This window comes from Balaenoptera borealis (assembly GCF_965194805.1).
Source record: "Balaenoptera borealis genome assembly, chromosome: 14".
Taxonomy (NCBI): Eukaryota; Metazoa; Chordata; class Mammalia; order Artiodactyla; family Balaenopteridae; genus Balaenoptera; species Balaenoptera borealis.
Window position 1 is genome coordinate 75618182 of NC_138875.1, and position 27376 is coordinate 75645557.

Below are 27376 nucleotides of genomic sequence, written 5' to 3' on the forward strand. Positions count from 1 at the left end.
GGTGATGGTGGCCTCATAGAATGAGTTTGGGAGTGTGCCTTCCTCTGCAAATTTTTTTGGAAGAGTTTGAAGAAGGATAGGTGTTAGCTCTTCTCTAAATGTTTGATAGAATTCACCTGTGAAGCCATCTGGTCCTGGACTTTTGTTTGTTGGAAGATTTTTAATCACAGTTTCAATTTCATTATTGTGATTGGTCTGTTCATATTTTCTATTTCTTCCTGGTTCAGCCTTGGAAGGCTATACCTTTCTAAGAATTTGTCCATTTCTTCCAGGTTGTCCATTTTATCAGCATAGAGTTGCTTGTAGTAGTCTCTTAGGATGCTTTGTACCTTCTGCAGTGTCTGTTGTAACTTCTCCTTTTTCATTTCTAATTTTATTGATTTGAGTCCTCTCCCTCTTTTTCTTGATGAGTCTGGCTAATGGTTTATCAATTTTGTTTACCTTCTCAAAGAACCAGCTTTTAGTTTTATTGATCTTTGCTATTGCTTTGTGTCTGTTTCATTTATTTCTGCTCTGATCTTTATGATTTCTTTCCTTCTACTAACTTTGGGTTTTGTTTGTTCTTTCTCTAGTTCCTTTAGGTGTAGGGTTAGATTGTTTATTTGAGATTTTTCTTGTTTCTTGAGGTAGGCTTGTATAGCTATACACTTCCCTCTTAGAACCACTTTTGCTGCATCCCATAGGTTTTGGATTGTTGTGTTTTCATTGTCATTTGTCTCTAGGTATTTTTTGATTTCCTCTTTGATTTCTTCAGTGATCTCTTGGTTATTTAGTAACATATTGTTTAGCCTCCATGTGTTTGTGTTTTTTACGTTTTTTCCCTGTAATTGATCTCTAATCTCATAGCATTGTGGTCAGAAAAGATGTTTGATACGATTTCAATTTTCTTAAATTTACTGAGGCTTGATTTGTGACCCAAGATGTGATCTATCCAGGAGAATGTTCCGTGAGCACTTGAGAAGAAAGTGTAATCTGCTGTTTTTGGATGGAATGTCCTATAAATATCAATTAAATCTATCTGGTCTATTGTGTCATTTAAAGCTTCTGTTTCCTTATTAATTGTCTGTTTGGATGATCTGTCCATTGGTGTAAGTGAGGGGTTAAGGTCCCCCACTATTATTGTGTTACTGTCGATTTCCTCTTTTATAGCTGTTAGCAGTTGCCTTATGTATTGAGGTGCTCCTATGTTGGGTGCATATATATTTATAATATATCTTCTTCTTGGATTGATCCCTTGAGCATTATGTAGTGTCCTTCCTTGTCTCTTGTAACATTCTTTATTTTAAAGTCTATTTTATCTGACATGAGTACTGCTATTCCAGCTTTCTTTTGATTTCCATTTGCATGGAATATCTTTTTCCATCCCCTCACTCTCAGTCCGTATGTGTCCCTAGGTCTGAAGTGGGTGGGTCCCTTGTAGACAGCATATATATGGGTCTTGTTTTTGTATCCATTCAGCAAGCCTGTGTCTTTTGGTTGGAGCATTTAATCCATTCACCTTTAAGGTAATTATCGATATGTATGTTCCTATGACCATTTTCTTAATTGTTTTGGGTTTGTTTTTGTAGGTCCTTTTCTTCTCTTCAGTTTCCCACTTAGGGAAGTTCCTTTAGCATTTGTTGGAGAGCTAGTTTGGTGGTGCTGAATTCTCTTAGCTTTTGCTTGTCTGTAAAGCTTTTGATTTCTCCATCAAATCTAAATGAGATCCTTGCCGGGTAGAGTAATCTTGGTTGTAGGTTCTTCCCTTTCATCACTTTAAGTATGGCATGCCACTCCCTTCTGGCTTGTAGAGTTTCTGCTGAGAAATTAGCTGTTAACGTTATGGCAGTTCCCTTGTATGTTATTTGTCATTTTTCCCTTGCTGCTTTCAATAATTTTTCTTTGTCTTTAATTTTTGCCAATTTGATTACTATGTGTCTCAGCGTTTTTCTCCTTGGGTTTGTCCTGTATGGGACTCTCTGCGTTTCCTGGACTTGAGTGGCTATTTCCTTTCCCATGTTAGGGAAGTTTTCGACTATAATCTCTTCAAATATTTTCTCAGGTACTTTCTCTCTTTTCCTTCTGGGACCCCTATAATGCGAATGTTGTTGCTTTTAATGTTGTCCCAGAGGTCTCTTAGGCTGTCTTCATTTCTTTTCATTCTTTTTTCTTTATTTTGTTCTGCAGCAGTGAATTCCACCATTCTGTCTTCCAGGTCACTTATCCGTTCTTCTGCCTCAGTTATTCTGCTATTGATTCCTTCTAGTGTAGTTTTCATTTCAGTTATTGTATTGGTCATCTCTGTTTGTTTTTTCTTTCATTCTTCTAGGTCTTTGTTAAACATTTCTTGCATCTTCTCGATCTTTGCCTCCTTTCTTTTTCCGAGGTCCTGGATCATCTTCACTATCATTATTCTGAAATCTTTTTCTGGAAGGTTGCCTATCTCCACTTCATTTAGTTGTTTTTCTGGGGTTTTATCTTGTTCCTTCATCTGGTACATAGCCCTCTGCCTTTTCATCTTGTCTATCTTTCTGTGAATGTGGTTTTTGTTCCACAGGCTGTAGGATTGTATTTCTTCTTGCTTCTGCTGTCTGCCCTCTCTATGTGAAGTTTTAACTGTCCTATTCCCATAGCTGTCTCCTCAGGTCCCCACGAGTCATCTCAACTACAACTCAACTGCATCATCTCAACTAAAATGGCTGTGAAAACAGGCAGCCTAGCACACAGTGGAATGGGCAGAACACTTTGGAGCTCCCTCAAAAGCCCTATCCCCATAGCACTGTTACTAATTTGCATGTCTCACAGGTCCCTGGAAAATCCCCATTCACAGGACTTGTCTTGCTATAAAACTCGTACAAGAAAGCATAAGGCAAAAATTTCATGGCATTGGATTTGGCAAAGGTTTCTCAGATATGACGCCAAAGGCACAGGCAAGAAAAGAAAAAACAGACAAAATGGACTTTATGAAAATTTAAAAATTTTGTGCATCAAAAAATACTATTAACAGAGTGAAAAGGCAACCCACAGAATGAGAGAAAATATTTGCAACTCATATATCTGATAAGGGATTAATATCCAGAATATATAGACAACTCCTAAAACTCAACAACAACAAAGAAAAAAAATGGCCTGATTCAAAAAACGGGCAAAGGACTCAAACAGACATTTCTCCAAAGAAGATACATGAATGGCCTACTGCACATGAAAAGATGCTCAATGTCACTAATCCTTATGGAAATGCAAATCTAAACTACAATGAGATACCACCTCGTATCCATTAGGATGGCCACTATAAAAACAAAAAGAAACAGAAAAGAACAAGTGTTGGAGAGGAGGTGGAGAAAACTGGAACCCCTGTGCACTGTTGGTGGGAACATAAAATGGTACAGATGCTGTGGAATGGTATGGCAGTTCCTCAAAAAATTAAAAATAGAAGACCGTATGATCCAGCAACTCCACTTCTGGTTATAAGCCCAAAAGAATTGAATGCAGGATCCTGAAGAGATATTTGTAGGTCCATGTTCAAAGCAGCATTAATTCATAATAGCTAAAATAAGGAAGCAACCCGAGTGCCCATAGAGGGGTGAATGGATAAGCAGAATGTGGGATATACACACAATGTAATATTACTCACCCATAAAAAGAAAGGAAATTCTGCAATATGTCACAACATGGATGGACCTTGAGGACAGTATGCTAAGTGAAGTAAGCCAGTCACAAAAAGGCAAATACTGTATGATTCCACTTAAATGAGGTATTTGAGTAGTAAAATCACAGAGACAGAAAATCGGATGGTGGTTGCTAGGGGCTGGGGGAAAGCAGACAGTGGGGATTTATAGTTTAATGAGTATAGCATTTCAGTTTCACACAATGAAAAGAGTTCTGGAGATGGACAGTAGTAATGGCAACACAATATATAACAGTACTTAATACCACTGAAGTGTATACGTATAAATGGTTAAGATGGTAAATTTTATGTTCTGAATGTTTTAACAGAATTTAAAAAATCAGAAGAAAAAGATGAAATACTTTTCCACTCTAAGAGACACCATCAAGAAAGTGAAAAGACAGCCCACAGAATGGGAGAAAATATTTGCAAATTATGTACTTGATGGAGACTAGTACCCAGGAAATATTAATAACTCTTACAACTCAACAAGAAAAAGACACCCCATTTTAAAAGGGCAAAAGATGTGAATAGATGCCTCTCCATAGAGGATATAAATGAGCAATAAGAATATGAAAAGCTGTGCAACATCACTAATTATTAGGGAAGTGCAAATCAGAACTGCAGTGAGATACCCCTTACATCCACTAGGATGGCTATAATCAAAAAGACAGACAATAACACATGTCAGTGAAGATGTGGAAAAATTGGAATCCCCATTCACTGCTGGCAGGAGTGTAAAATTGTGCAGCTACTTTGGAAAACAGTTGGGCAGTTCCTCAAAGGCTAAACATAATTATCACATGACCAAGCAATTCTAAGTATCCACCCAAGGGATATGAAAACATATTTCTTTACAAAACCTTGTACTGAAATGTCCATAGCACTATTATTTGTAATAGTCAAACAGTGGAAACAACCAGGATGTTCACCAACTGATGAATCAAAAAATATGGTATATCCATATGAAAAGAATGTTATTTGGCCAAAAGGAAATGTACTGATACCTGCTACAACGTGGCTAATCTTTGAACGCATTATGCTAGGTGAAATAAGCCAGTCAAAGAAGACTACAACATGTAGGATTCCATTGCTATGAATTGTCCAGAATAGACAAAATCATAGAGATAGAAAGTAGAGTAGTGATAACCAGGGGCCGGAAGGAGCTGAGAATGGAGAGCGACTGCTAATGGACACGGGAGTTTTGTTTTGGAGTGAGGAAAATGTTCTAAAATTGTTTGTGGTGATGACTGTATAACTTTCTGAACATACTACAAACCACTGAATTGTACAGTTTGAAGGATGAATATTCTGGCATGTGACTTTATATCTCAATAAAGCTGTTATTAAAAGACAAGTAAAATAAAATGACACGATTCTGGGATGCGTATTTAGGAAGCAAAATAATAAAGAAAGTGATTAGCAGTTACCATAAAAGACAAGATCATGATCTCTCTGAAGCAGGAGGATATGTGATTGGCAGGGGCACATAGGTGACTTCTATGAAGTTAAAACTGTTGATTACCTCATTAGGGTTGTACTTTCATAGCTGTTTCTCTCTCTCTCTCTCTCCCCCTCTCTCTTTCTCGGTAAAATATACTTAAGTTAATCATCTTAACCATTTTTTAAGTGTACAGTTCATTGGCATTAAATACATTCACATTGTTGTACAACCATCATCAACACCCATTTCCAGAACTTTTCATCATCCCAAACTGAAAGTCTGCACGCATTAGACAAGAACTCCCCATTACTCTATTCCCCCACCCCTGGTAAACTATTCTACTTTCTGCCTCTATGAACTTGACTATTTGTGGAACCTCATATACGTGAGATTATATGGTATTTGCCCTTTTGTGTCTGGCTTAGCTGTTCTCATTTTACCAATTTACTGAAAAATACATTTATGTTTTATGCACATTTTGTGACTGGGCTATGAGTCAAAATAAAAAATTTCAGAAAAGAAAAAAGGAGTGATGCAAATTGGAACAGAATATCTCTTGATACTCTTTCAAAGAATTTCATTATAAACCAGAGAGGAGGAGAAACTGGACAGTGACTGGAGGGTGACGTGGGCTGAGACGGATGGTTTTCTAAAGGTGAGAAATAACAGCGAATAATAAGATTGGATCCAGTGGACAAACAGATGTTTAAGATGTAAAAGAGAGAAGGGAGAAATGGAAGAGTGAAGTCCATGAGAAACTGAAAGGGAAGGACACCCCCACGCACAAGTAAAAGGATTGGTCTTGGATTGGAGTATGGACAATTTATCCACTATAGCGGGGGGAACATTTAGATACAGGTGGACTCATCCAGTGTCTACATGTGGAGGTATTCTTTTGATTGCTTCTATTTTTTCTCAGTGAAATATGAGGCAAGAAGAAATTTGGAGAGTGAACCAAACAGCAAAATGCAGTAAGAAGTACAATACATTTTGAGATCATGACTGTGCCATTAGTCAGCATGGTTATCGTGGGTTTTTCTGAAGACATTTTCAGATGTTCAGGGCAGGCATGAAGCAAGTACAAACCCATAAGATATATCAGATGAGACACCACAGCAACCATACCTGGGAGCTATTTATTCATTCAATAAATAATTCTTGTTCATCTACTCTTGGACAAGCACTCTTCTAGACCTAGGGGAGTGTATAAGGATGAACAAACAAAGTGGGCACTGAACACATGGAGGTCATACACTAACACAGGGGAGATTTTTAGGATATGTAGTCTTCAACAGGCAAAATCTTAAGATACTGCTAGCTATGTCAGGACCAGCCCAAGAATGGTAATAGGCCTGGAGATAGCAACCAATGTGCCCATGATAATTGCACAAAGGGGAGACTGCTCTGTTGGCATCTCCCATACACACTTTTGGACAGTGTTAAAAACAGAACTTGAGAAACTGAATTCTGATGATGTTAAAAAAAAAAAAAAGGAATTGTCGCTTGTTCCACGGGTGACCAACGCACTCGGGTTTATCTTGGGGCACGGGGCAGCCACCCCACTGGCCTTATCTAACTGACTGGTCTGTGAGATGTGCATAGCACTATAATGCCTCACTGTGGGATAAAGAACACCACAGTTATAATGTCCATGTGGTACAGAGCAAGAGCTTTAGAAGAGGGGAAATGGGCAATGGAGTGTGTCCACCAAACACCTCCAAGCCTCCTGGTCTGGAACTTTTGGAGTCAGCTGAGCAACGGACGATAGGAGGAATGGGGGAGGGGTGTTCCGTGTGGCACAGTTGAGGAAGGCATAGAGGTTTTGTTTTCTTTCTCAAGGTACAGTCTTGCATTTTAGGGTTTGCAGTCCCTCTTCATGATTACATCACTTTCTAACATCAAAAGGACCTTCACCAAGGAGCACTGAGGTTGATGGTGTGGAAGGAAGTCACAGAGAAAGGACACTCTGAAGCATAACAGATCAGAAAGACTAGAAAGGACACAGCCAGAGGCTGTACCTCTGAGAGGTAGGCAGTAGCCACCCTTCATGCAGCCAGCATAGATCTGAAGTGAATACCTGTGACAGAGGGTCTGCGTGTCAGGGAAAGCTGCTGCTGCTGGACATAGGCCCTGCATCATCAACTGATTTACTAGGGCCATGTCAGTGGCAGCGTCTGTGACACACTCTGCCTCTATACTGCCTTCTCTACGGAAAAACCAAGTGGCCTTGAAGGAGGGTAAGATAAAGTTTCAGACTTGGGCTCAGCAGAAGAGGGACTTGAGGCTGGGGCCAGTGCCAGGATCTTCATGTTTCAGTTTGAGGATTGTGTTGCTGTTGGTGATTTCTCTGCCAAGTTTGTACTGTGACCTGGGATCAGTATATTACTCTTCCTATGAAATAGTCACCCCCAAGTTTCTGACAGTGGAAGGAAGGGAAGACCAAGTGGAAAAGCTCTCCTATGTGCTATTTATGCAGGGCCAGAAGCAGCTGATTCACCTGAAGGTGAAGAGAGACTATTTTGTGAATAACTTTCCAGTCTTCAGCTACCACAATGGCACCCTGGGGCAAGAAATGCCTTTCATCTCACATGACTGTCATTATGAAGGCTACATAGAAGGAGTCCCAGGTTCTTTTGTTTCTGTCAACACCTGTTCAGGCCTCAGGGGCGTCCTGATTAAGGAGGAGAAATCCTATGGCATTGAGCCCATTCACTCTTCAAAACGGTTTGAACATGTGTTGTACACCATGGCCCATGAAGCTCCAGTCTCCTGTAGTGTCACTTCCAATGACAGCCAAGTGGCATTCACCAGCCGGCAACAAGAGAGCAGCAAGCCTCGCAGTCGGCAGGTGCCATCCTACTTGTGGTCACACACCAAGTACGTGGAGATGTTTGTCGTGGTCGACAACCAGCGGTTCCAAATGTGGGGCAGTGACGTCAATGAGACAGTCCAGAGAGTAATGGACATCATTGCTCTGGCCAACAGCTTCACTAGGGGAATAAACACAGAGGTGGTGCTGGCTGGAATGGAGATTTGGACCGAGGGGGACCTCACAGAGGTGCCAGTGGACCTGCAAGTTGCACTCAGGAATTTCAATAGCTGGAGACGAGAGAGGCTCTTCCGTCGTGTGAAGCATGATGTTGCCCACATGATCACTGGACACCATCCTAAAGAGGATACGGGGCAGGCATTTCTCAGTGGTGCCTGTTCAAGTGATTTTGCAGCAGCCGTCGAATCCTTCCACCATGAGGATGTCCTCCTGTTTGCGGCGCTCATGGTCCATGAGCTCGGGCACAACTTGGGTATTCCGCATGACCATTCGGCCTGCGTTTGTAAAGATAAACCCTTTGGCCTCATGCGTGAAAATATCACTAAAGAAAGTGGCTTCAGCAACTGCAGCTCTGACTTCTTCTACCAGTTCCTCTGGGAACACAAAGGGGCCTGCCTATTTAACAAGCCTGGGCCCAAAGGCCGCTTACGGAGGGACTCTCGCTGTGGAAATGGTGTTGTAGAAGAGGATGAGCAGTGTGACTGTGGTTCTGACTGTGACAATCACCCATGCTGTGACCAAACATGTAGGCTGAAGGAGAATGCCGAGTGTAGCGATGGACTCTGCTGTGTTAAATGCCAACTGAAATATAAGGGATTCATGTGCCGTCCTGCTTTGGGGGAGTGTGACCTCCCAGAGTATTGTGATGGTTCCTCTGGAGAATGCCCCATAGACAGCTATAAGATAGATGGTACAATGTGTGATAGAATTCACTATTGCGCTGGAGGTCGCTGTAAGAACCCTGATAATCAATGCATGGATATATATGGGTTCTCTGCAAGGTCTGCCCCAGAAAACTGTTACATTTCAATGAACAGAAAAGGGGACCGGTTTGGAAACTGTGGTATTACCAACTCACCTAGGTTAAGATATTTGAAGTGTGTAGATGATAATATATTTTGCGGGAAACTTATATGTACAAATGTTAGACAGGTACCACAAATCAAACCAAATCATACACTGATCCAGGTCGCTCATGAAGGTGACTGGTGCTGGAGCATGGACGCCTATAACACCACTGATATCCCTGATGATGGAGATGTGCACACTGGCACTCTTTGTGCTCCAAACAAAGTCTGTGTAAATTACTCTTGTACTGATTATGCTGTGCTCAAGTATGACTGCAAACCAGCAGAAATGTGTAATGGGAAAGGAGTCTGCAACAATTTTAGGCACTGCCATTGTGAGGCTGGCTATGCTCCCCCTGACTGCAGAGGTCCAGGAGATGGTGGTAGTGTAGACAGTGGTCCACCTGGCAAACCAACTGAAATTCAAAGTGGAGGTATAGGTGGCGGTTCTTTTCATCGTAGCATTGAGTTTAGAAATGTTGGCAAGCTAATTTTCATACTCCCTTCATTTCTTTTAATACTGTTGTTAGTTTTAGTATTTTGCATTACCCTCAGGGCTGTAATTGAGTCAGCAGAGACCCTAGGGCGTACCTCGGAGGACAGTTCAGAGGAAACCACTAGTGAGGGATTCTTAACGGAGTTTCTACCAGTGGGGCTACGGGAGAAGGAGTCAGAAGAGAAGGACCAAGAAGAGGAGGGCCCCCCACCGGAGGAGGCCCCCTCGCTGCCGCTGGAGGCTCCCCCCCCGCCGGAGGCCCCACCACCAGGAGAGCCAGCACCATAAGAGGTAGCAGGTGAAGGAAAAGGATAACCAAAGGCAGAAGTGTATTGGTGGAAGAATCCAAAAATATCGAATATCTCAAGCACTGAGTGGGAAAGAGGGGCTCAGAGAAGCAAAGGTGAAGTGAGAATTGATGGCTCCTGTAGCTCTGACCAGGATGTATAGTCTACAGAAACATACTAACATGGGAACAGAGACGCCCCTGCTTTCAGTATTCATTTTAGTAATTTGGTTATATATTCATATATGAACTCATATAAAATATTCTATATTTTTGCTTTTTTCCCATTTCATGAAACAATTTTATTTAAGCTCTTCTCATGAATCATACCTATCAATATCATCTTTCATTTGGGCCAATTTCTGATCTGAAATTACTTTTCAGGGCCTACCATCTTCCATCTACATTGTTTGATACACAGTATTATCTCTACCTATGACTATCACAGGGTCATTAATCCCACTCATAACACATTATCTTAAAAATGTTATCTGTTCAGTAGTCTAATTTGCCCCAAAAGTTGCTATTCACGAATAAAAGGTAATTTAAAATAAATAAAAAGCTATTTTAAGATGAAGCATCACTTCAGACTCCATACAGCCTAGTCCTTGAGGCTTCTTTATTTTGGGGCTCTCTTGGAAGGGGCTACATCTGATCCAGGGAGGTCCGATCACCCTGGGTCTGGGTGCATGGGGGAAGGGGAGCAACCTAGGCAAGAGACAACCTGTCTAGTGCGGAGTTCAATTGGAAGTATTAATTGTTCCTTTTCTGTTTTTCTACTTCACTTATTATATTTATTTCTCATTTCCTTTTTAAGTTAACATATTGTTGACTGACAGTCCAAAGGAACAGAGCTTTGGAGGGTAGTCAATTGTCTGTAAAGAGAGCACAAAGCACATACAATATAACATTGTGCATTCTGTGCAAGACACTGTGCTACTTTACATTTGTTGTCTTAATTTAATCCTCCCATCCACCCTATGAGACCTCCATCTTGTACATGAAGAAACAGAGACCAAAGACTTTTGCTCTAGAGCTGGTAAGGGGTGGAACCTGCATACCGCCTCAGGTATGACTGAATCTACATTCGCCGCTGCCTCGTGAGCCTTTTCCTTTAGTAAAAAAAAGTGAGCAGGAAGACAACTGACATGTCCTTAACTGCCCAGAACGTGGCTTCTTCCTCAGTGACTCTAATGAAACAGAAGCCTTACAAATGGATGTTGATCTCTATCATGAACCTACCACACTGTGTAGTCATGATCGATGAAAGAGTCTTTTCCCCGATTACATCCTGACATCATGGACTGGCAGGCTTGTATCCTATTCAGCTCTGAGAGCCCAGATCACTGTAGGTGCTCAGTAAATGTTGACCAAGTGAATGACTTAACCAGGGCTAACCTTTAAATAGGAGGGTAACTTGTATGGATGCCCCTGCTAGTCCCTAGGCATGGCACCACCGAAACCTTGCTCAGGTGCAGTGTTGCTACAGGTTGAGTGTTCTGAGTCTTGGGGAAATTCCTGAGCATCAGTCCCTGACGGTACATTTGCTGAATCCCTCTTCTAACTGCCCAATCCTATGTGAGCAGAAAAGAGCAAACAAAAGTAGGACAAGACCTAGCCTCTGCTTTCAAGAAGCTTATGTTAATTACTTTTGGTGGAACAAAACTGAACTTCAGAGCAAAATCCAAAATCAAGCCTTCAGTTATGTAAGTTTCCAGGCCACGAGATTTGCTGGTAATCAAATCTCAGGACATTGTATGCCAGAAGGTCAAGATTCATGGTGAAAGCACACTATTAGTTGGTAGTCACCTGAGAGCTTTGAGAACGAGAGTGAAACTGGGTAAATGAAGGCCTCCAAGGGTAAACCTGTCATTAGAGACTTCTGAAAAAGATGTGGAGGATTTCTGCTGAGAAGCACTTCAGTGGAAAACAGAAGTGGCAATCTTCCTAAGTGCACATGCTAATGATGACTATAATAAAAGCTAGTAAGCATCAGTCTTTTTAAAAAAAACCTGAAGAAACAGAAGGGAATCATGATTTAGGTATGGGGTAAATATGCTTAGCTAACTCAAAGGTGTTCTTTAAAAACCAAAAGTCAGGTAGATAATTGGGAATAAATCAGTAAAACCTATTTAGGATTTCATAATACTTGACAACAAAGTTTACAAAAATTTAGCAAATATGGAAGTTGTATAGACTATTTAAAATGTTTAGTTGCTGTCTTTATGACCGACCCTCAAGTTTACAAGACCAGGTTAAAGGCAGGAAACAAAGGTTAGGACAGCTATTTGAATGAACTTCCTCTGAAAGAGTGATCAAAAAATGAACATATTTATAAATTATCAGGTGAATCTTAAAATGGGTGGAAACCCCAGAGCCTGGGGATTGAAGGCTGAAGCTCTTTAGGATAGACTAGAGCAGGGAAGTGACCAGTTTTTTTTTTTTTATCAGTCATCAATGTTATACACATCAGTGTATACATGTCAATTCCAATCGCCCAATTCAGCACACCACCATCCCCACCCCACCACAGTTTTCCCCCCTTGGTGTCTATACGTTTGTTCTCTACATCTGTGTCTCAACTTCTGCCCTGCAAACCGGTTCATCTGTACCAGTTTTCTAGGTTCCACATACATGTGTTAATATACGATATTCGTTTTTCTCTTTCTGACTTACTTCACTCTGTATGACAGTCTCTAGGTCCATCCACATCTCTAGAAATGACCCAATTTCGTTCCTTTTTATGGCTGAGTAATATCCCATTGTACATATGTACCACATCTTCTTTATCCATTTGTCTGTCAATGGGCATTTAGGTTGCTTCCATGTCCTGGCTATTGTAAATAGTGCTACAATGAACGTTGGGGTGCATGTGTCTTTCTGAATTATGGTTTTCTCTGGGTATATGCCCAGTAGTGGGATTGCTGGGTCATATGGTAGTTCTATTTTTAGTTTTTTAAGGAACCTCCATACTGTTCTCCATAGTGGCTGTATCAATTTACATGCCCACCAACAGTGCAAGAGGGTTCCCTTTTCTCTTCCACACCCTCTCCAGCTTTTGTTGTTTGTAGATTTTCTGATGATGCCCATTCTAACTGGTGTGAGGTGATATATCATTGTAGTTTTGATTTGCATTTCTCTAATAATTAGTGATGTTGAGCAGCTTTTCATGTGCTTCTTGGCCATCTGTATGTCTTCTTTGGAGAAATGTCTGTTTAGGTCTTCTGCCCATTTTTGGACTGGGTTGTTTTTTTGATACTGAGCTGTTTATATATTTTGGAGATTAATCCTTTGTCCGTTGATTCATTTGCAAATATTTTCTCCCATTCTGAGGGTTGTCTTTTTGTCTTCTTTGTAGTTTCCTTTGATGTGCAAAAGCTTTTAAGTTTCATTAGGTCCCATTTGTTTATTTTTGTTTTTATTTCCATTACTCTAGGAGGTGGATCAAAAAAGATCTTGCTGTGACTTATGTCAAAGAGTGTTCTTCCTATGTTTTCCTCTAAGAGTTTTATAGTGTCCGGTCTTACATTTAGGTCTCTAATCCATTTTGAGTTCATTTTTGTGTATGGTGTTAGGGAGTGTTCTAATTTCATTCTTTTACATGTAGCTGTCCAGTTTTCCCAGCACCATTTATTGAAGAGACTGTCTTTTCTCCATTGTATATCCTTGCCTCCTTTGTATATCCTTGCCTCCTTTGTCATAGATTAGTTGACCATAGGTGCGTGGGTTTATCTCTGGGCTTTCGATCCTGTTCCATTGATCTATATTTCTGTTTTTGTGCCAGTACCATATTGTCTTGGTTACTGTAGCTTTGTAGTATAGTCTGAAGTCAGGGAGTCTGATTCCTCCAACTCCGTTTTTTTCCCTCAAGACTGCTTTGGCTATTCGGTGTCTTTTGTGTCTCCATACAAATTTTAAGATTTTTTATTCTACTTCTGTAAAAAATGCCATTGGTAATTTGATAGGGATTGCATTGAATCTGTAGATTGCTTTGGGTAGTACAGTCATTTTCACAATATTGATTCTTCCAATCCAAGAACATGGTAGATCTCTCCATCTGTTGGTATCATCTTTCATTTCTTTCATCAGTGTCTTATAGTTTTCTGCATACAGATCTTTTGTCTCCCTAGGTAGGTTTATTCCTAGGTATTTTATTCTTTTTGTTGTAATGGTAAATGGGAGTGTTTTCTTAATTTCTCTTTCAGATTTTTCATCGTTAGTGTATAGGAATGCAAGAGATTTCTGTGCATTAATTTTGTATCCTTCAACTTTACCAGATTCATTGATTAGCTCTAGTAGTTTTCTGGTGGCACCTTTAGGATTCTCTATGTATAGTATCATGTCATCTGCAAACAGTGACAGTTTTACTTCTTCTTTTCCAATTTGTATTCCTTTTATTTCCTTTTCTTCTCTGATTGCCATTGCTAGGACTTCCAAAACTATGTTGAATAATAGTGGTGACAGTGGACATCCTTGTCTTGTTCTTGATCTTAGAGGAAATGCTTTCAGTTTTTCACCATTGAGAATGATGTTTGCTGTGGTTTGTCTTATATGGTCTTTATTATGTTGAGATAGGTTCCCTCTATGCCCACTTTCTGGAGAGTTTTTATCATAAATGGGTGTTGAATTTTGTCAAAAGCTTTTTCTGCATCTATTGAGATGATCATATGGTTTTTCTTCTTCAATTTGTTAATATGGTGTATCACATTGATTGATTTGTGTATATTGAAGAATCCTTGCATCCCTGGGATAAATCCCACTTGATCGTGGTGTATGATCCTTTTAATGTGTTGTTGGATTCTGTTTGCTAGTATTCTGTTGAGGATTTTTGCATCTATATTCATCAGCGATATTGGTCTGTAATTTTTTTTGTAGTATCTTTGTCTGGTTTTGGTATCAGGGTGATGGTGGCCTCATAGAATGAGTTTGGGAGTGTGCCTTCCTCTGCAATTTTTTGGAAGAGTTTGAGAAGGATAGGTGTTAGCTCTTCTCTAAATGTTTGATAGAATTCACCTGTGAAGCCATCTGGTCCTGGACTTTTGTTTGTTGGAAGATTTTTAATCACAGTTTCAATTTCATTATTTGTGATTGGTCTGTTCATATTTTCTATTTCTTCCTGGTTCAGCCTTGGAAGGCTATACCTTTCTAAGAATTTGTCCATTTCTTCCAGGTTGTCCATTTTATCAGCATAGAGTTGCTTGTAGTAGTCTCTTAGGATGCTTTGTACTTCTGCAGTGTCTGTTGTAACTTCTCCTTTTTCATTTCTAATTTTATTGATTTGAGTCCTCTCCCTCTTTTTCTTGATGAGTCTGGCTAATGGTTTATCAATTTTGTTTACCTTCTCAAAGAACCAGCTTTTAGTTTTATTGATCTTTGCTATTGCTTTGTGTCTGTTTCATTTATTTCTGCTCTGATCTTTATGATTTCTTTCCTTCTACTAACTTTGGGTTTTGTTTGTTCTTTCTCTAGTTCCTTTAGGTGTAGGGTTAGATTGTTTATTTGAGATTTTTCTTGTTTCTTGAGGTAGGCTTGTATAGCTATACACTTCCCTCTTAGAACCACTTTTGCTGCATCCCATAGGTTTTGGATTGTTGTGTTTTCATTGTCATTTGTCTCTAGGTATTTTTTGATTTCCTCTTTGATTTCTTCAGTGATCTCTTGGTTATTTAGTAACATATTGTTTAGCCTCCATGTGTTTGTGTTTTTTACGTTTTTTCCCTGTAATTGATCTCTAATCTCATAGCATTGTGGTCAGAAAAGATGTTTGATACGATTTCAATTTTCTTAAATTTACTGAGGCTTGATTTGTGACCCAAGATGTGATCTATCCAGGAGAATGTTCCGTGAGCACTTGAGAAGAAAGTGTAATCTGCTGTTTTTGGATGGAATGTCCTATAAATATCAATTAAATCTATCTGGTCTATTGTGTCATTTAAAGCTTCTGTTTCCTTATTAATTGTCTGTTTGGATGATCTGTCCATTGGTGTAAGTGAGGGGTTAAGGTCCCCCACTATTATTGTGTTACTGTCGATTTCCTCTTTTATAGCTGTTAGCAGTTGCCTTATGTATTGAGGTGCTCCTATGTTGGGTGCATATATATTTATAATATATCTTCTTCTTGGATTGATCCCTTGAGCATTATGTAGTGTCCTTCCTTGTCTCTTGTAACATTCTTTATTTTAAAGTCTATTTTATCTGACATGAGTACTGCTATTCCAGCTTTCTTTTGATTTCCATTTGCATGGAATATCTTTTTCCATCCCCTCACTCTCAGTCCGTATGTGTCCCTAGGTCTGAAGTGGGTGGGTCCCTTGTAGACAGCATATATATGGGTCTTGTTTTTGTATCCATTCAGCAAGCCTGTGTCTTTTGGTTGGAGCATTTAATCCATTCACCTTTAAGGTAATTATCGATATGTATGTTCCTATGACCATTTTCTTAATTGTTTTGGGTTTGTTTTTGTAGGTCCTTTTCTTCTCTTCAGTTTCCCACTTAGGGAAGTTCCTTTAGCATTTGTTGGAGAGCTAGTTTGGTGGTGCTGAATTCTCTTAGCTTTTGCTTGTCTGTAAAGCTTTTGATTTCTCCATCAAATCTAAATGAGATCCTTGCCGGGTAGAGTAATCTTGGTTGTAGGTTCTTCCCTTTCATCACTTTAAGTATGGCATGCCACTCCCTTCTGGCTTGTAGAGTTTCTGCTGAGAAATTAGCTGTTAACGTTATGGCAGTTCCCTTGTATGTTATTTGTCATTTTTCCCTTGCTGCTTTCAATAATTTTTCTTTGTCTTTAATTTTTGCCAATTTGATTACTATGTGTCTCAGCGTTTTTCTCCTTGGGTTTGTCCTGTATGGGACTCTCTGCGTTTCCTGGACTTGAGTGGCTATTTCCTTTCCCATGTTAGGGAAGTTTTCGACTATAATCTCTTCAAATATTTTCTCAGGTACTTTCTCTCTTTTCCTTCTGGGACCCCTATAATGCGAATGTTGTTGCTTTTAATGTTGTCCCAGAGGTCTCTTAGGCTGTCTTCATTTCTTTTCATTCTTTTTTCTTTATTTTGTTCTGCAGCAGTGAATTCCACCATTCTGTCTTCCAGGTCACTTATCCGTTCTTCTGCCTCAGTTATTCTGCTATTGATTCCTTCTAGTGTAGTTTTCATTTCAGTTATTGTATTGGTCATCTCTGTTTGTTTTTTCTTTCATTCTTCTAGGTCTTTGTTAAACATTTCTTGCATCTTCTCGATCTTTGCCTCCTTTCTTTTTCCGAGGTCCTGGATCATCTTCACTATCATTATTCTGAAATCTTTTTCTGGAAGGTTGCCTATCTCCACTTCATTTAGTTGTTTTTCTGGGGTTTTATCTTGTTCCTTCATCTGGTACATAGCCCTCTGCCTTTTCATCTTGTCTATCTTTCTGTGAATGTGGTTTTTGTTCCACAGGCTGTAGGATTGTATTTCTTCTTGCTTCTGCTGTCTGCCCTCTCTATGTGAAGTTTTAACTGTCCTATTCCCATAGCTGTCTCCTCAGGTCCCCACGAGTCATCTCAACTACAACTCAACTGCATCATCTCAACTAAAATGGCTGTGAAAACAGGCAGCCTAGCACACAGTGGAATGGGCAGAACACTTTGGAGCTCCCTCAAAAGCCCTATCCCCATAGCACTGTTACTAATTTGCATGTCTCACAGGTCCCTGGAAAATCCCCATTCACAGGACTTGTCTTGCTATAAAACTCGTACAAGAAAGCATAAGGCAAAAATTTCATGGCATTGGATTTGGCAAAGGTTTCTCAGATATGACGCCAAAGGCACAGGCAAGAAAAGAAAAAACAGACAAAATGGACTTTATGAAAATTTAAAAATTTTGTGCATCAAAAAATACTATTAACAGAGTGAAAAGGCAACCCACAGAATGAGAGAAAATATTTGCAACTCATATATCTGATAAGGGATTAATATCCAGAATATATAGACAACTCCTAAAACTCAACAACAACAAAGAAAAAAAATGGCCTGATTCAAAAAACGGGCAAAGGACTCAAACAGACATTTCTCCAAAGAAGATACATGAATGGCCTACTGCACATGAAAAGATGCTCAATGTCACTAATCCTTATGGAAATGCAAATCTAAACTACAATGAGATACCACCTCGTATCCATTAGGATGGCCACTATAAAAACAAAAAGAAACAGAAAAGAACAAGTGTTGGAGAGGAGGTGGAGAAAACTGGAACCCCTGTGCACTGTTGGTGGGAACATAAAATGGTACAGATGCTGTGGAATGGTATGGCAGTTCCTCAAAAAATTAAAAATAGAAGACCGTATGATCCAGCAACTCCACTTCTGGTTATAAGCCCAAAAGAATTGAATGCAGGATCCTGAAGAGATATTTGTAGGTCCATGTTCAAAGCAGCATTAATTCATAATAGCTAAAATAAGGAAGCAACCCGAGTGCCCATAGAGGGGTGAATGGATAAGCAGAATGTGGGATATACACACAATGTAATATTACTCACCCATAAAAAGAAAGGAAATTCTGCAATATGTCACAACATGGATGGACCTTGAGGACAGTATGCTAAGTGAAGTAAGCCAGTCACAAAAAGGCAAATACTGTATGATTCCACTTAAATGAGGTATTTGAGTAGTAAAATCACAGAGACAGAAAATCGGATGGTGGTTGCTAGGGGCTGGGGGAAAGCAGACAGTGGGGATTTATAGTTTAATGAGTATAGCATTTCAGTTTCACACAATGAAAAGAGTTCTGGAGATGGACAGTAGTAATGGCAACACAATATATAACAGTACTTAATACCACTGAAGTGTATACGTATAAATGGTTAAGATGGTAAATTTTATGTTCTGAATGTTTTAACAGAATTTAAAAAATCAGAAGAAAAAGATGAAATACTTTTCCACTCTAAGAGACACCATCAAGAAAGTGAAAAGACAGCCCACAGAATGGGAGAAAATATTTGCAAATTATGTACTTGATGGAGACTAGTACCCAGGAAATATTAATAACTCTTACAACTCAACAAGAAAAAGACACCCCATTTTAAAAGGGCAAAAGATGTGAATAGATGCCTCTCCATAGAGGATATAAATGAGCAATAAGAATATGAAAAGCTGTGCAACATCACTAATTATTAGGGAAGTGCAAATCAGAACTGCAGTGAGATACCCCTTACATCCACTAGGATGGCTATAATCAAAAAGACAGACAATAACACATGTCAGTGAAGATGTGGAAAAATTGGAATCCCCATTCACTGCTGGCAGGAGTGTAAAATTGTGCAGCTACTTTGGAAAACAGTTGGGCAGTTCCTCAAAGGCTAAACATAATTATCACATGACCAAGCAATTCTAAGTATCCACCCAAGGGATATGAAAACATATTTCTTTACAAAACCTTGTACTGAAATGTCCATAGCACTATTATTTGTAATAGTCAAACAGTGGAAACAACCAGGATGTTCACCAACTGATGAATCAAAAAATATGGTATATCCATATGAAAAGAATGTTATTTGGCCAAAAGGAAATGTACTGATACCTGCTACAACGTGGCTAATCTTTGAACGCATTATGCTAGGTGAAATAAGCCAGTCAAAGAAGACTACAACATGTAGGATTCCATTGCTATGAATTGTCCAGAATAGACAAAATCATAGAGATAGAAAGTAGAGTAGTGATAACCAGGGGCCGGAAGGAGCTGAGAATGGAGAGCGACTGCTAATGGACACGGGAGTTTTGTTTTGGAGTGAGGAAAATGTTCTAAAATTGTTTGTGGTGATGACTGTATAACTTTCTGAACATACTACAAACCACTGAATTGTACAGTTTGAAGGATGAATATTCTGGCATGTGACTTTATATCTCAATAAAGCTGTTATTAAAAGACAAGTAAAATAAAATGACATGATTCTGGGATGCGTATTTAGGAAGCAAAATAATAAAGAAAGTGATTAGCAGTTACCATAAAAGACAAGATCATGATCTCTCTGAAGCAGGAGGATATGTGATTGGCAGGGGCACATAGGTGACTTCTATGAAGTTAAAACTGTTGATTACCTCATTAGGGTTGTACTTTCATAGCTGTTTCTCTCTCTCTCTCTCTCCCCCTCTCTCTTTCTCGGTAAAATATACTTAAGTTAATCATCTTAACCATTTTTTAAGTGTACAGTTCATTGGCATTAAATACATTCACATTGTTGTACAACCATCATCAACACCCATTTCCAGAACTTTTCATCATCCCAAACTGAAAGTCTGCACGCATTAGACAAGAACTCCCCATTACTCTATTCCCCCACCCCTGGTAAACTATTCTACTTTCTGCCTCTATGAACTTGACTATTTGTGGAACCTCATATACGTGAGATTATATGGTATTTGCCCTTTTGTGTCTGGCTTAGCTGTTCTCATTTTACCAATTTACTGAAAAATACATTTATGTTTTATGCACATTTTGTGACTGGGCTATGAGTCAAAATAAAAAATTTCAGAAAAGAAAAAAGGAGTGATGCAAATTGGAACAGAATATCTCTTGATACTCTTTCAAAGAATTTCATTATAAACCAGAGAGGAGGAGAAACTGGACAGTGACTGGAGGGTGACGTGGGCTGAGACGGATGGTTTTCTAAAGGTGAGAAATAACAGCGAATAATAAGATTGGATCCAGTGGACAAACAGATGTTTAAGATGTAAAAGAGAGAAGGGAGAAATGGAAGAGTGAAGTCCATGAGAAACTGAAAGGGAAGGACACCCCCACGCACAAGTAAAAGGATTGGTCTTGGATTGGAGTATGGACAATTTATCCACTATAGCGGGGGGAACATTTAGATACAGGTGGACTCATCCAGTGTCTACATGTGGAGGTATTCTTTTGATTGCTTCTATTTTTTCTCAGTGAAATATGAGGCAAGAAGAAATTTGGAGAGTGAACCAAACAGCAAAATGCAGTAAGAAGTACAATACATTTTGAGATCATGACTGTGCCATTAGTCAGCATGGTTATCGTGGGTTTTTCTGAAGACATTTTCAGATGTTCAGGGCAGGCATGAAGCAAGTACAAACCCATAAGATATATCAGATGAGACACCACAGCAACCATACCTGGGAGCTATTTATTCATTCAATAAATAATTCTTGTTCATCTACTCTTGGACAAGCACTCTTCTAGACCTAGGGGAGTGTATAAGGATGAACAAACAAAGTGGGCACTGAACACATGGAGGTCATACACTAACACAGGGGAGATTTTTAGGATATGTAGTCTTCAACAGGCAAAATCTTAAGATACTGCTAGCTATGTCAGGACCAGCCCAAGAATGGTAATAGGCCTGGAGATAGCAACCAATGTGCCCATGATAATTGCACAAAGGGGAGACTGCTCTGTTGGCATCTCCCATACACACTTTTGGACAGTGTTAAAAACAGAACTTGAGAAACTGAATTCTGATGATGTTAAAAAAAAAAAAAAGGAATTGTCGCTTGTTCCACGGGTGACCAACGCACTCGGGTTTATCTTGGGGCACGGGGCAGCCACCCCACTGGCCTTATCTAACTGACTGGTCTGTGAGATGTGCATAGCACTATAATGCCTCACTGTGGGATAAAGAACACCACAGTTATAATGTCCATGTGGTACAGAGCAAGAGCTTTAGAAGAGGGGAAATGGGCAATGGAGTGTGTCCACCAAACACCTCCAAGCCTCCTGGTCTGGAACTTTTGGAGTCAGCTGAGCAACGGACGATAGGAGGAATGGGGGAGGGGTGTTCCGTGTGGCACAGTTGAGGAAGGCATAGAGGTTTTGTTTTCTTTCTCAAGGTACAGTCTTGCATTTTAGGGTTTGCAGTCCCTCTTCATGATTACATCACTTTCTAACATCAAAAGGACCTTCACCAAGGAGCACTGAGGTTGATGGTGTGGAAGGAAGTCACAGAGAAAGGACACTCTGAAGCATAACAGATCAGAAAGACTAGAAAGGACACAGCCAGAGGCTGTACCTCTGAGAGGTAGGCAGTAGCCACCCTTCATGCAGCCAGCATAGATCTGAAGTGAATACCTGTGACAGAGGGTCTGCGTGTCAGGGAAAGCTGCTGCTGCTGGACATAGGCCCTGCATCATCAACTGATTTACTAGGGCCATGTCAGTGGCAGCGTCTGTGACACACTCTGCCTCTATACTGCCTTCTCTACGGAAAAACCAAGTGGCCTTGAAGGAGGGTAAGATAAAGTTTCAGACTTGGGCTCAGCAGAAGAGGGACTTGAGGCTGGGGCCAGTGCCAGGATCTTCATGTTTCAGTTTGAGGATTGTGTTGCTGTTGGTGATTTCTCTGCCAAGTTTGTACTGTGACCTGGGATCAGTATATTACTCTTCCTATGAAATAGTCACCCCCAAGTTTCTGACAGTGGAAGGAAGGGAAGACCAAGTGGAAAAGCTCTCCTATGTGCTATTTATGCAGGGCCAGAAGCAGCTGATTCACCTGAAGGTGAAGAGAGACTATTTTGTGAATAACTTTCCAGTCTTCAGCTACCACAATGGCACCCTGGGGCAAGAAATGCCTTTCATCTCACATGACTGTCATTATGAAGGCTACATAGAAGGAGTCCCAGGTTCTTTTGTTTCTGTCAACACCTGTTCAGGCCTCAGGGGCGTCCTGATTAAGGAGGAGAAATCCTATGGCATTGAGCCCATTCACTCTTCAAAACGGTTTGAACATGTGTTGTACACCATGGCCCATGAAGCTCCAGTCTCCTGTAGTGTCACTTCCAATGACAGCCAAGTGGCATTCACCAGCCGGCAACAAGAGAGCAGCAAGCCTCGCAGTCGGCAGGTGCCATCCTACTTGTGGTCACACACCAAGTACGTGGAGATGTTTGTCGTGGTCGACAACCAGCGGTTCCAAATGTGGGGCAGTGACGTCAATGAGACAGTCCAGAGAGTAATGGACATCATTGCTCTGGCCAACAGCTTCACTAGGGGAATAAACACAGAGGTGGTGCTGGCTGGAATGGAGATTTGGACCGAGGGGGACCTCACAGAGGTGCCAGTGGACCTGCAAGTTGCACTCAGGAATTTCAATAGCTGGAGACGAGAGAGGCTCTTCCGTCGTGTGAAGCATGATGTTGCCCACATGATCATTGGACACCATCCTAAAGAGGATACGGGGCAGGCATTTCTCAGTGGTGCCTGTTCAAGTGATTTTGCAGCAGCCGTCGAATCCTTCCACCATGAGGATGTCCTCCTGTTTGCGGCGCTCATGGTCCATGAGCTCGGGCACAACTTGGGTATTCCGCATGACCATTCGGCCTGCGTTTGTAAAGATAAACCCTTTGGCCTCATGCGTGAAAATATCACTAAAGAAAGTGGCTTCAGCAACTGCAGCTCTGACTTCTTCTACCAGTTCCTCTGGGAACACAAAGGGGCCTGCCTATTTAACAAGCCTGGGCCCAAAGGCCGCTTACGGAGGGACTCTAGCTGTGGAAATGGTGTTGTAGAAGAGGATGAGCAGTGTGACTGTGGTTCTGACTGTGACATTCACCCGTGTTGTGACCAAGAATGTATGCTGAAGGCTCATGCATTGTGTAATCCTGGACCCTGCTGTAATAATTCGTGCCAATATGAACCAATTGGACACAGCTGCCGTCCTGCTTTGGGGGAGTGTGACCTTCCAGAGTTTTGTCTTGGTAACTCTGGGGAATGCCCCTCAGACACCTACAAGCAAGATGGTACACCATGTCAGCAAGGTTACTTCTGTGTTGAGGGTCACTGCAGGAACCATGATGTTCAATGTGCTGACATTTTTGGGTACCCTTCAAGATCCGCCTCTCCTGACTGTTATCGGTTATTTAACGTGAAAGGGAATAGGTTTGGAAACTGTGGTATTCCCAATTCGAGTAACCCAGCATATATTCAATGTGCAGAGAAGGATCTACTTTGTGGGAAAGTTGTATGTACAAATGTGCAACAGCTACCTATTATCAAACCCAACTGTACACTGATACAGGTCCCTCATGGAGATGACTACTGCTGGTCCATGGATCAGTATGACACTACTGATATCCCTGATTATGGAGATTCAGCGAGTGGCAATCTTTGTGGCTCAGACAAAGTCTGCATGGAGTCCTCCTGCACAGATTCCTCTGTTCTCAGTTACGATTGTGATCTACAGGAAATGTGTAATGGAAAAGGAGTCTGCAACAATTATAAGCACTGCCATTGTGAGGCTGGTTTTGCCCCTCCTAACTGCAAAACTCCAGGAACTGGTGGTAGTGTGGACAGTGGCCCCCCTGATATGGAACCTGATGAACTGCCAGCAGGTGGAGGTGGAAATGAAAACACTACCACTGGTAACAAACGTCAAGAAGCTCTCTTAGACTCGATGATCATAATACTTCTTATACTTTTTTTCATAATATTAATAATCGTAATTGTTTGCATCACCAAGATTTGTAGACAGGCAAAAGAAGAATCTCCTGCACCAGAAGAGGCACCAGCAGAGGCTGCTGCAGCAGATGCTGCCCCAGAAGAGGCTCCCCCAGAACAGGCTCCTTCAGAAGAGGCTCCCCCAGAAGAGGAGGGAGAGAGAGAGGAGGAAGAGCAAGAATCAGAGCCATAAGAGAAGTAGTGGGAGAAAGAAGCCTAAGACATCAAACACCTCAAGCACTGAGTGGGAATGAGAGGCTCAGTGAAGCAAAGGTCAAGAGGGAACTGATAGCTCCAGTGGCTCTGACTAGGATTATAAAGTTTATAAAAATATACTATTGTAGGAGGAGGGATTCTCCCACTTTTACTATTTATTTTAGTAATTAAGATTTTATTTATATATTAAACATCTTACTGCTTTTTAGCATTTCATTTGAACTCTTCACATGCATCTATTGACATCAACATCCTTGTCTCAGGCTAACTTTTCCAGTCACCAGAATCTTTTTCAGGACATGCCATCTTTCATCTAAGTTGTTTGACATACACTACTATTGGTACCTGCATTTATTAATATCACTTGGATTTTCATTTCAAGTAACAGCTACCTTATGTGAGGACAGTTATGTGACTGATTGTTCTAATTTGCCCTATAAATGTGCATTCATGAAATGAGGAGTTTTTTTAATCAAAAAAATAAAACCTATTCAGATTAGACATCTCTTCAGATTCCATGTGATGTAGTTATTGAGTCTATTTTCTTCTGGGACTCTGTAGGGCAGACTATATCCAATGACACAGAAGACCCTGATTGCCCCAGGGTCAAGAGGCACTTAAGTGTTTAAGTCATCTACCTTTTCAAATCTGACAGATGTTTAACAAGATATATCATATATTCAATTTATTACTTCCCAAGATTTCCAGGTCCTTCCTATAGCCATACTCCCCCCCGCCCCCCATTTCCTTTTTTTACTGTCTCCATTTTTTATTCTTTTTGAGATTTTTTTTTTAACCACTCTGAGCAGCATGTGGAATCTTAGTTCCCTGACCAGGGATTGAACCCGTATGCCCCCCTGCATTTGAAGTGCGGAGTCTTAACCACTGCACCACCAGGGAAGTCCCTAGCCATACTCCTTTTTTACCTAAAATATTTCTTTTTCTCCTAGAAAAGATTTAATATCCCTTCTTCTTTACTAATATTCCTCGGATGAATTTCATACCATCAGATGTGTCATGTCTGCTGAACATCACCTTGTTAGGAAACTGTATTTATACTAATTTTATACAGTAAAGAGGCCCCTACCACAGTGCTGAGTACATGTATTAAACTAAAATTTTGTTTTTTCTATTTTTCTTTTTTTATTTATTGAAATAACTTGTTGACTGACATCAGAAGGAATCCCTCCAATTACAAGTAACAGCTTTGGATGTAGCAGATACTTCTCTGTGAAGAGAGCACAGAGCATATAATATTAATAGTATAATATTGGGGGCGGAGTCAAGATGTGTACTAGAAAGAAGTGGAATTTGCGTCTCCTCACAACTAGGGCACCTACCAGGTACCGGTGGGGGACCACGGACACCTAATAGGACTGGAGGATCCCCCAGCAACCGGGTAGGACGTGGGGCATGGGGGAAGTGAAGGGGGAGGAGAAGTGGAGGCAGGACGGGACTGGTGCCCCTGAGGGGCAGCTGGGGGAGGGGAAGGGATCCCACACCAGAAGGGGGAAATTGGGGAACCACTGGGAGGACAGAGGATCAAGAGGGAGCGTGGCCAGGTTTCCCCTGCCCACATGGACCCCCAGGAACCTGTTGAGATCCCAGGCCTGATCCTCTGCCCACCTAAGCCCCCTCCAGCCGAGTGGGTCCTGAGGGAGTGGGAGGGAGGGAAAGGGGATCAAAAGTAAAGGTGGGACCGCTGGGACCAGCACCCCTGAGGGGTGGCTTGGGGAGGGAAGGAGTTCCTACACCCAGTGGGACCCACCCATGGTTAGGGGTCCAGCGGGATGGGGCAGACCCTGGGGGAGAGGGTGGGAGAGGGGCACAAAGGAACTGAAGGGAACAGGGCCAGTGCTTTCCCTGTCCGCTTAGGCACCAGGGAGCCTGTTAGGCTCCCAGGCGTAAACAGCCCCGCCCCTACACCCCCACCCAAGGCCCCACCTCTACACTCGGAGACCCCCTCCAACAAGCTGGGCCTAAACCCCACCCACACACCCTCACTCAGGGCCCTACCTCCAAACTCCAGAACTCCACACTCCAGATGCCCTCCTTTGGACGCGCTGCCTCTCTCCTTCTGCCAGGTCCTAAGCAGAGGCCCTGCCTACGCTTGACCGTCGCCCTGCCTAGGCCCTGTCCCATGCTCAAACGTCACCCCCCCCCACCTGCCTAGGTCCCACCCCACCCTAAACCCCACCCCTGCCTAAGTTCCACCTCCCCCCAGGTAAACTCTGCCCCCATAGCCAAGGCTTTTTTTTTTCTTTCTTTTCTTTTTTCCTCTCTTAGATCGGGTTCTGTTTTACCTGGTTGATTCATTGTTGTTGATTCTTGTATATTTTTATTTTTCCCAATCTTTTATTTTTCTAATTTCATTTTATTCTTTATACTTTGTTAGTGATTTCTCCTCTTGGCTTCTTGCCCCCCCCCTTTTCTTTTCTTTTTTCTGCTGTGGTTTTATTTTACCTTATTGCAGTTGTTTCAATTATAGTTTTATTTTTTTTAATATATTTTTTATCTAATTTTATTTTGTTTTTTATTCTTTGATATTGTACTGCTCCTTTTTTTCTTTCTTCCTTTTTTTTTTTTTTTTTTACTGCGCCGTGAAGCTTGTGGGATCTTGGTTCCCAGGCCGGAGATCGGACCCAAGCTCCTGTGGTGGGAGCTCCGAATCCAAACTGCGGGACTAACAGAGAACCTCAGACCCCAGGGAATATCAATCGGAGTGAGGCCTCCCAGAGGTCCTCATCTCAGCACCAAGACCCAGCTCTATCTAACTGCCTGCAAACTCCAGTGCTGGATGTCTCAGGCCAAACAACCAGTAAGATAGGAATACAGCACCACCCATTAAAAAAAAAAAAAGAAACGACAAAAAAATATGTTACAGATGAAGTAGCAAGGTAAAAACCTACAAGACCAAATAAATGAAGACAAAATAGGCAACCTACCTGAAAAGGAATTCAGGGT

General features: G+C 41.1%; 1 protein-coding gene and 2 pseudogenes across 9 annotated transcripts in view; 2 read left to right on the plus strand and 1 right to left on the minus strand.

The window, feature by feature from the left end:
• The window catches only part of TMEM116 (transmembrane protein 116), a 238315-nt gene that overhangs the window by 75415 nt on the left and 135524 nt on the right, over nucleotides 1-27376 (minus strand). The gene's annotated exons all lie outside the window — the stretch shown is intronic.
• Nucleotides 367-26281, plus strand: LOC309610615 (disintegrin and metalloproteinase domain-containing protein 1a pseudogene; annotated as a pseudogene). The gene is made up of 2 exons (XR_014249740.1): nucleotides 367-3373; nucleotides 17981-26281. The product of XR_014249740.1 is annotated as a disintegrin and metalloproteinase domain-containing protein 1a pseudogene (transcript).
• Nucleotides 5034-27376, plus strand: part of LOC309610613 (disintegrin and metalloproteinase domain-containing protein 1a pseudogene) — a 152972-nt pseudogene continuing 130629 nt past the window's right edge. The window contains exon 1 of the transcript XR_014249741.1: nucleotides 5034-16230. The product of XR_014249741.1 is annotated as a disintegrin and metalloproteinase domain-containing protein 1a pseudogene (transcript). The remainder of the gene's footprint in view (nucleotides 16231-27376) is intronic.